This window comes from Oncorhynchus clarkii, chromosome 28 (genome assembly GCF_045791955.1).
Source record: "Oncorhynchus clarkii lewisi isolate Uvic-CL-2024 chromosome 28, UVic_Ocla_1.0, whole genome shotgun sequence".
NCBI lineage: Eukaryota > Metazoa > Chordata > Actinopteri > Salmoniformes > Salmonidae > Oncorhynchus > Oncorhynchus clarkii.
Genome location: NC_092174.1, coordinates 11,577,250 through 11,586,510, shown reverse-complemented (window position 1 = coordinate 11,586,510; position 9,261 = coordinate 11,577,250).

Below are 9,261 nucleotides of genomic sequence, written 5' to 3'. Positions count from 1 at the left end.
ATAAAACAGTATTGTCTTTTTCTCACGTTTTTAGCATTTCAAGTAACAATGGAAATCGACAACATGATCTGTTTCTTTCTTGTAAGCATTTTCCCATCCTGGAGTCTGAGATCTTGCGGGAATCTGTGGTAAAGAAGAAGATTATATGACAATTTAGCAAAGATGTCTATGTACAGGTATGAAGGTGTTATGGCAACGTTTCCCAAACTCTAGCCTACTAGCTAGCTATCATCAGAGACAGAATAGAAACATTAATCCTATATTTCTGCTATCATCTTGATTTCTATAATTTAAGGTTTTAGGCCTATAGCTAGGCATAACTACCTAGCTAGTAGTTGTGTTATCCAGCTAGCATTATAATAATGGTGCTTGCTAACACTAATAAGCTAGCTCACGTTTACATTGAAAAAGGAACTAACGTTACTCATAAGTAGCTAGCTAGCTAATGTTAATATGTTGCTGTGTCTCATGTAAGAGAGAACAAGGTTCAGGGAAGATAAGACCAAAGACAGTACAGTATGAAGACATGCAGAAACTGCTTCTCGAATAGAACTCCCCGATCACACTTGTAGCAGATGTCATGGCGTTAGCTAGTATAGCTCATGTGCAGAAACACTTCATTGGTCTAACAGTCGGGTCGCACCAAACTATGCATGTGCAGGCCGTCAAATGAAAGGCATTCCTTTGATATAAAGTTGTTTTGACAAAGACAAAAACGCTTTGCCGACAGACACAGCCTACCTACGCCACTCATTCACCCCGGACAGCTTGTGTGGCTCTCTACCAGAGACATCCGGCTTCGCCTCCCCTGCAAAAAGTTCTGTCCTCGCTTCATTGGTCCCTTCAAGATAACCCATCACATCAACCCTGTCACATACCACCTCCAGTTACCGCGTCAGTATAAAATCTCCTCGTCTTTCAATGTGTCTCTGTTAAAACCAGTCACCTACAGTCCTCTTCATCCTCCAGTCTCTACCCACAGTGCGCCCCCACCGTTCGACGTCGGAGGGGAACCTGCCTACGCCATATGGGCCATCCTTGATTCCAAACACCTGAGAGGTCGCATCCACTAACTGGTGGACTGGGAAGGTTATGGGCCTGAAGACCGGTCCTGGGTCCCCGACCAAGACATCCTCGACCCAAAAATGACCCATTTCACCATAACCGTCCGGATCGCCCCGCTCCCCGACCTCAGAGTCGACCCCCAAACAGACCCACTGGACATCAGCCTCGACACAGAACGTCGGGTCAGTCCATGACCTCGTCGAACCAGCATCCCGGACCTCGCCCCCGAGGTAGGCGTCCGCCTCTGCTCCCCCGCGTGCCCGCTCCACCCTCCCATGCCGTTGGATCATCAGGAGAAAGGACCCGCTGGTCGCTCTGACAGAGCTCTAGAGTTCCTCTGTGGAGATAGAACAACCTTCCAGAAGAACAACCATTTTTTGCAACACGCCACCAATCAGACATTTATGGTGGAGTGGCCAGACAGAAGCCACTCCTCAGTAAAAGGCACATGACAGCCCGCTTGGAGTTTGCCAAAAGGCACCTCTCAGACCAAGATAAACAAGATTCTCTGGTCTGATGAAACCAAAATTGAACTATTTGGCCTGAATGCCAAGCGTCATGTCTGGAGGAAACCTGGCACCATCCCTAAGGTGAAGCATGGTGGTGGTAGCATCATACTGTGTTTTTTTTGTGGCAGGGACTGGGTGACTAGTCAGGATTGAGGGAAAGATGAACGGAGCGAAGTACAGAGAGATCCACTTCAATCAGTGTAGATGAAGGGAAGGAGACAGGTTAAAGAAGGATTTTTATGCCTTGAGCCAATTGAGACGTGTGTGCGTGTGCCATTCAGTTTGTGAATGGGCAAGACAAAAGATTCCAGTGCTTTTGAACAGTATTTGATAGTAGGTGCTAGGTGCACCGGTTTGAGTGCGTCAAGATCTGCACCGCTGCTGGGTTTTCCACGTTCAACAGTTTCCCGTGTGTGTCAAGAATTGTCCACCACTCAAAGGACATCCAGCCAACTTGACACAACTGTGGGAAGCATTGGAGTCAACATGGGCCAGCATCCCAGCATCCCTGCGAAACCTTGAAACCAAGCCCGACTAATTGAGGCTGTTCTGAGGGCAAACCGGGGGTGCAACTCAATATTAGAATGGTGTATAATGTATGTGTCATGTATAATGTATTAAAGCATGAGTTGCCTTGGTGTTGAGGCAAACCTTTACAGTATACGCTTTAAAATCATTTAGTCTGCAAGGCTCAACAGTACAGCTGCATTTCACTGTAAAAATAAGATGAGTGCCTGAGCTTAATGATGAATTTGAAGGGGTATTATGGTGATGAAGAATGAGCTGTAATCAAGGAACATCATTCTTACATAAGTATTTCTCTTTTCCAGATGGGATAGGGGAGTGTTCAGTACGATGGCGATTGTGTCATCCGTGGATCTATTGGGGCAGTATGCAAATTGCAGTGGGTCTAGGGTGTCGGGTACGGTGGAGGTGATATAAGTTGGGACCGAGAGACTGAAAAACAGCTTCTATCTCAAGGCAATCAGACTGTTAGTCTGATTAGTCACCACTAGCCGGCCCCCGCCCAGTACCCTACCCTGAACTTTAGTCACTGTCACTAGACATCTGCCACCAGGTTACTGTACCATGCACCTTAGAGGCTGCTGCCCTATCTACAAAGGCATGGAACACTGGTCACTTTAATAATGGAACACTGGTCACTTTAAATAATGTTTACATACTGTTTTACCAACTTCATACGTACAGTACAAGTCAAAAGTTTGGACACACCTACTCATTCAAGGATTTTTCTTATTTTTTTTTTACTATTTTCTACATTGCAATAAACTTTGCTAGGTCAGCAAATAACACACTGGAATACCGGAAGTCGGAAGTTTACATACACTTAGGTTGGAGTCATTAATACTAGTTATTCAACCACTCCACAAATTTCTGGTTAACACACTATAGTTTTGGCAAAATCTACTTTGTGCATGACACAAGTCATTTTTCCAACAATTGTTAACAGACAGATTATTTCACTTATAATTCACTGTATCACAATTCCAGTGGGTCAGAGGTTTACATACTCTAAGTTGACTGTGCCTTTAAACAGCTTGGAACATTCCAGAAAATGATGTCATGGCTTTAGAAGCTTCTGATAGGCTAATTGACATCATTTGAGTCAATTGGAGGTGTACCTGTGGATGTATTTCAAGGACTACCTACTCATGGGAAAATCAAAAGAAATCATCTAAGACATCAGAGAAAAAATTGTAGACCTCCACAAGTCTGGTTCATCCTTGGGAGCAATTTCCAAATGCCTGAAGGTACCACGTTCATCTGTACAAACAATAGTACGCAAGTATAAACACCATGGGACCACGCAGCCGTCATACCGCTAAGGAAGGAGACGCGTTCTGTCTCCTAGAGATGAACGTACATTGGTGCGAAAAGTGCAAATCATTCCCAGAAGAACAGCAAAAGACCTTGTGAAGATGCTCAAGGAAACCGGTCCAAAAGTATCTACACTGCTCAAAAAAATAAAGGGAACACTTAAACAACACAATGTAACTCCAAGTCAATCACACTTCTGTGAAATCAAACTGTCCACTTAGGAAGCAACACTGAATGACAATAAATGTCACATGCTGTTGTGCAAATGGAATAGACAACAGGTGGAAATTATAGGCAATTAGCAAGACACCCCCAATAAAGGAGTGGTTCTGCAGGTGGTAACCACAGACCACTTCTCAGTTCCTATGCTTCCTGGCTGATGTTTTGGTCACTTTTGAATGCTGGCGGTGCTTTCACTCTAGTGGTAGCATGAGACGGAGTCTACAACCCACACAAGTGGCTCAGGTAGTGCAGCTCATCCAGGATGGCTCATCAATGCGAGCTGTGGCAAGAAGGTTTGCTGTGTCTGTCAGCGTAGTGTCCAGAGCATGGAGGCGCTACCCGGAGACAGGCCAGTACATCAGGAGACGTGGAGGAGGCCGTAGGAGGGCAACAACCCAGCAGCAGGACCCCTACCTCCGTCTTTGTGCAAGGAGGAGCAGGAGGAGCACTGCCAGAGCCCTGCAAAATGACCTCCAGCAGGCCACAAATGTGCATGTGTCTGCTCAAACGGTCAGAAACAGACTCCATGAGGGTGGTATGAGGGCCCGACGTCCACATGCCCAGGCGTTGTAGGGAGGTCATACAGGCACGTGGAGGCCACACACACTACTGAGCCTCATTTTGATTTGTTTTAAGGACATTACATCAAAGTTGGATCAGCCTGTAGTGTGGTTTTCCACTTTAATTTTGAGTGTGACTCCAAATCCAGACCTCCATGGGTTGATAAATTTGATTTCCATTGATCATTTTTGTGTGATTTTGTTGTCAGCACATTCAACTATGTAAAGAAAAAAGTATTTAATGAGAATATTTCATTCATTCAGAATCTAGGATGTGTTATTTTAGTGTTCCCTTTATTTTTTTGAGCAGTGTATATCCACAACTAAACAAGTCCTATATCAACATAACCTGAAAGGCCGCTCAGCAAGGAAGAAGCCACTGCTCCAAAACCGCCATAAACAAAGCCAGACTACGGTTTGCAACTGCACATGGGAACAAAAATCATACTTTTTGGAGAAATGTCCTCTGGCAAAATGGCTTAAGGACAATAAGGTCAAGGTATTGGAGTGGCCATCACAAAGCCCTGACCTCAATCCCATATAAAGTTTGTGGGCAGACCTGAAAAAGTGTGTGCAAGCAAAGAGGCCTACAAACCTGACTCAGTTACACCAGCTCTGTCAGGAGGAATGGGCAAAAAAATCACCCAACTTATTGTGGGAAGCTTGTGGAAGGCTACCCGAAATGTTTGACCCAAGTAAAACAATTTAAAGGCAAGCTACCAAATACTGATTGAGTGTATGTAAACTTCTGACCCACTGGGAATGTGATGAAAGAATAAAAGCTTAAATAAATCATTTTCTCTACTATTATTCTGACATTTCACATGTCACAGACTCCAAGTCTCAACAGACTGTTCAGTCTATCTGCTCCAAGTGATTATGTTTAAGAGAAGTAGGTTGTTGCTGGAAGTGTGTGATGTTGGGTTGTGGCATCCAAGGACAACTCTGGTGGACATTATGAATCTATTTGGCAGCCTTTCTGAATTTATTAAAGGTTACTTACTATAAGAAGCCTTGACCTTCAGCTCTTATGAGTGCTTATAGCAAATCTTAGAAGGTACTGTCTATAAAGCATGATACACAGGTAAACAAAAAAAAAAAAAGTGTTATCAGAAAGTCATGTTGTATTTGTTCATTTTATCAGATAAATTGGGTTGATGCTCTTCCGTGCTTACTCAGTGGTTCTGGGCTACTCCAAAAATAGTTTCAACTTCACTTCTCTCTGCCCCTGGTGATGCAGAAAGACACTCTCCCTTTATCGCTCACACGACCCTTCCACCCATGCAGAAAGCAGTTCAGGGAATTTCCAAGCCAGGTTTCTGTGCATCGCCTTCCCCCTGAGTGCCTGTGACTGTGACTTCCCTTCTAAGAATAGGAGGAAAGAGAGGCTGCCAGGCAAGACACTGATCATCCCAGACAACTGGAGGAAGATACTTTTGGCCCCTGAGTCTGATGGATGTGGGAGTTCATTTTCAGTCAGAATGTCTCACTTTGACTTGGGCTGTTTTGGGAAGTTGTGTGTGCATGTCTGTGTGCGTGTTTTCATTGAAAAGAGCTTGTGTTGTGTGTTCAGTGTACTGTTGAACATCCATTAAAAAAACAAGTTACCTTGAATGCCCTACTCTCCAGTTCTACTCTCTACTGCTCATGTGGTGTATAAGTGGTGCACAGGCTTAGACCTGAGACATAAGACCTCATGAGACCCTTGACATTATGGTCAAGATGCATTTGCATGTCTACTGAGTCGTTCTGTCTCATAGCGTTCATGTTGAACAAAACACCCTCACAAGCACAAAAACGAATATGTATGAAATATTTAAACCATTACCAATGATATTGTGTTGTTTCAGGTGGACTGTGTTGCAGAGTACTACTGTGGTCCTATCAGAGAAGGCCGTCCCTGACCTTAGGACAGAGAACAGTGTTGTCTCTGACGGAGCCGAAACAGTCAGCATCTACAGTGAGGAGACCTACAATGGCAATGCGTGAGTAAAAAGGCTTGATACTGTATATACTGAACAAAAATATAAACGCAACATGTAAAGTGTTGGTTTCATGTTTCACGAGCTGAAATAAAAGATCCCAGAAGTGTTCCATACACAAAAGCTTATTTCTCTCAAATTTTGTGCACAAATTTGTTTACAGTCCTGTTAGTGAGCATTTCTCCTTTGCCAAGATAATCTATCCACCTGAAATATGTGGCATATCAAGAAGCTGATTAAACAGCATGATGAAGACACAGATGCACCTTGTGCTGGGTACAATAAAAGACCATGTGTAACCACGCCAGCCCAGGACCTCCACATCCCACTTATTCACCTGCGGGATTGCCTGAGACCAGACACCTGGAAAGCTGATGAAACTAAGGAGTATTTCCATCTGTAATAAAGCCCTTTCGTGTGGTGAAACTCATTCTGATTGGCTGGGCCTGGCTCCCCAGTGGGTAGGCCTGGCTCCCAAGTGGGTGGGCCTATGTCCTCCAAGGCCCCCGCACAGTCATGTGAAATCCACAAAATAGGACCTAATGAATTTCAATTGATTGATTTCCTTATATGAACTGTAACTCAGTGAAATTGTTGTATGTTGCATTTATATTTTTGTTCAGTGTAGTTTAATTACAGTTACCTATAGACCTACAATGAATAGTCCAGTCCAGGTAAATAGGCTAGTCTGGGGAGAATAGTCTAGACCCAAAGTGACCCATAGTCTTGATGTAGAGTGGATAGTCTCTAATGGGGTTACCATAGTGTCTACCTACAGCGGATAGCTTCAACCCGGGGTGAATTGCCTCGGCTTAGGCTGAATAGTCTTGGCCTAGTCAAATAGACCAAAGTTGTATAGTCAATAGTATTGGTAACAATAATATTACCCCAACCCTAGTGCTCATCTACAGCTGTAAAGTTTGATTAGAAACAGGAAAACGATTTTATTTTAAACCAGTTCATAACAGTTTGAAAATGAATTCATGAATGAATTATTTTGAGATGTTCCAGTTCCATGTGTAACACAGGACTGATAGTTGTGCTAAGAAGTCCTGTGAATAACCATATAAATGCCAGCATACTCAAAGTAAAGTTCAACTAAACAATATCAAAACGCCACGACCTCCGTTTTTATATGCATAAATAATCAAATGTAAAGAGGGGCGTTAATAAGGTTTACGACTTTAGTGACAGTTTGACATTATCTCCAGTTACTATGATAACACCAATGGCCTACGGAGGCAGAGAGCCTGAGGGAGACCCCATTCACAGGGAGAGGGAACAGGACCCTACCCCCCTTCCACAGGAGGAGACCCAATGTGAGACCGGTTACACCACCGGTGGGGATACTGGTAATGAACTGGACCAAGACCAAAATGACCACTTGCATAGGTGAGCCATATTTGATGGGTGGGGGGATGGATGGATGGAACAAGGGATTGAGCGATAGATTAAACATTAAAACAGCAAGACAGACAGCATTCCATATCTGCTCTGTGTGCTGTTTCAGCAATGTCACATGCTAGTGGGAAAGCATGACAGAAAGCCATTTTGTTCTACATTCAAGATAGCATTCAAGAAAATTGCAGTATTGATCCAAATGGCATTTCCTGTGTCTCTTTTTTTCCCTGTGTAATGTGTCTCTTCAGTACCCTGAGATAACATCAGACAGGCAGACAGAATATGAAAGAGTTCTACCTGGCGAGCGACAAAGCCTGTGTGCCGAGATCGATGACATCAGCGACCAGGCGCAAAAACTGAGCCGAGAGCTGGACACCCTGGAGGATGGGACGATGAATTCCCAGGTGCGGTGAGCACGGAAAAGCATCTGCTATTAGATTTTTGGCCAGAAAGAATATGGTTATTTTTTTTGTCTTACAGTCCACTATTCTGATACTGATACTTTAAAGTAACTTTTTAGTGATTCATTGAAACAAGCACCGTTACAGCACACACACACACACACACATGCACACAGGCTTACTTTAAAAAATATATTTGTAACTACTTTTTGAGTACAAAATTAGATGATAAAAATAAAAACAGTAAAAGGAGTCAATATTTTCACCTAGAATTTGTACTACTAAGGAGCAGGTGGTATTTTAACCTTTCTCTTTAGCTTTAGGAATCAGCTAAATGATACGCAAATAATAAAAAGCCCCGGTCACCAGCCCTATGAGTTCAAACATTTATTTGTGTGATGTTTCCTCTACAATTGTGGAAAAACTGTCTAACTTTTATGAATAACACCCTTTTGAGTACACTCTTGGAAAAAAAAGGTGCTATCTAAAACCTAAAAATGTTCTTCAGCTGTCCCCATAGGAGAACCGTTTGAAAACTAGTTTTTGGTTCCTGGTAGAACCCTTTTGGTTCCAGGTAGAACCCTATTGGATTCCATGTAGAACCCTTACCCCAGAGGCTTCTACATGGAACCCAAAAGAGTTCTACCTGGAACCAAAAAGGGTTCTCCTATGGGGACTGCCAAAGAAGCCTTTTGGAACCTTTTTTTCTAAGATTGTGGTAGTATGTTTTAGCATTCTCCTCTACATCTCAGGGAGTGGCTGATGAATACAACCGGACTAAAGGACCTGAAGCAGGTGAGTGAAAACTGCGTTAGGGGGGCATACCTCATGTTTCTGTACATCAAGGATTAAACACTACCCTATATTTTCCAGCAGCTCGACAAAAGACACCAACTCATGCTCTCATGGAATATCGTATGAATGGTGACAACAGGTAAAGAGCACGAACAGTTGTAACTTTGTCTGATGTCGCCTCACGCTGGTGCAAGATGCAACAGTGTAATGGTTCTTTCTTGGGAAATGATTTACAATAGGTAGATTGAAATGAGGCTGTTTTCACCTATTCTACAAAATGTGTGCATTACCTTTTGCACGTTATTGTGCTGTCTAATATTCTCTCTTTAATGTTTTTAATGAAGAATAACAATTAACATATTTTTTGTAATTAAATATTCTAAATTATTCTAGAATATAATGTTTTGAAATGTGATCATGCAACACATTCTTTCCCGACATTTGTAAAAAAAACAACAACATTTACAGTCGTTTTTCTTTGATGAAG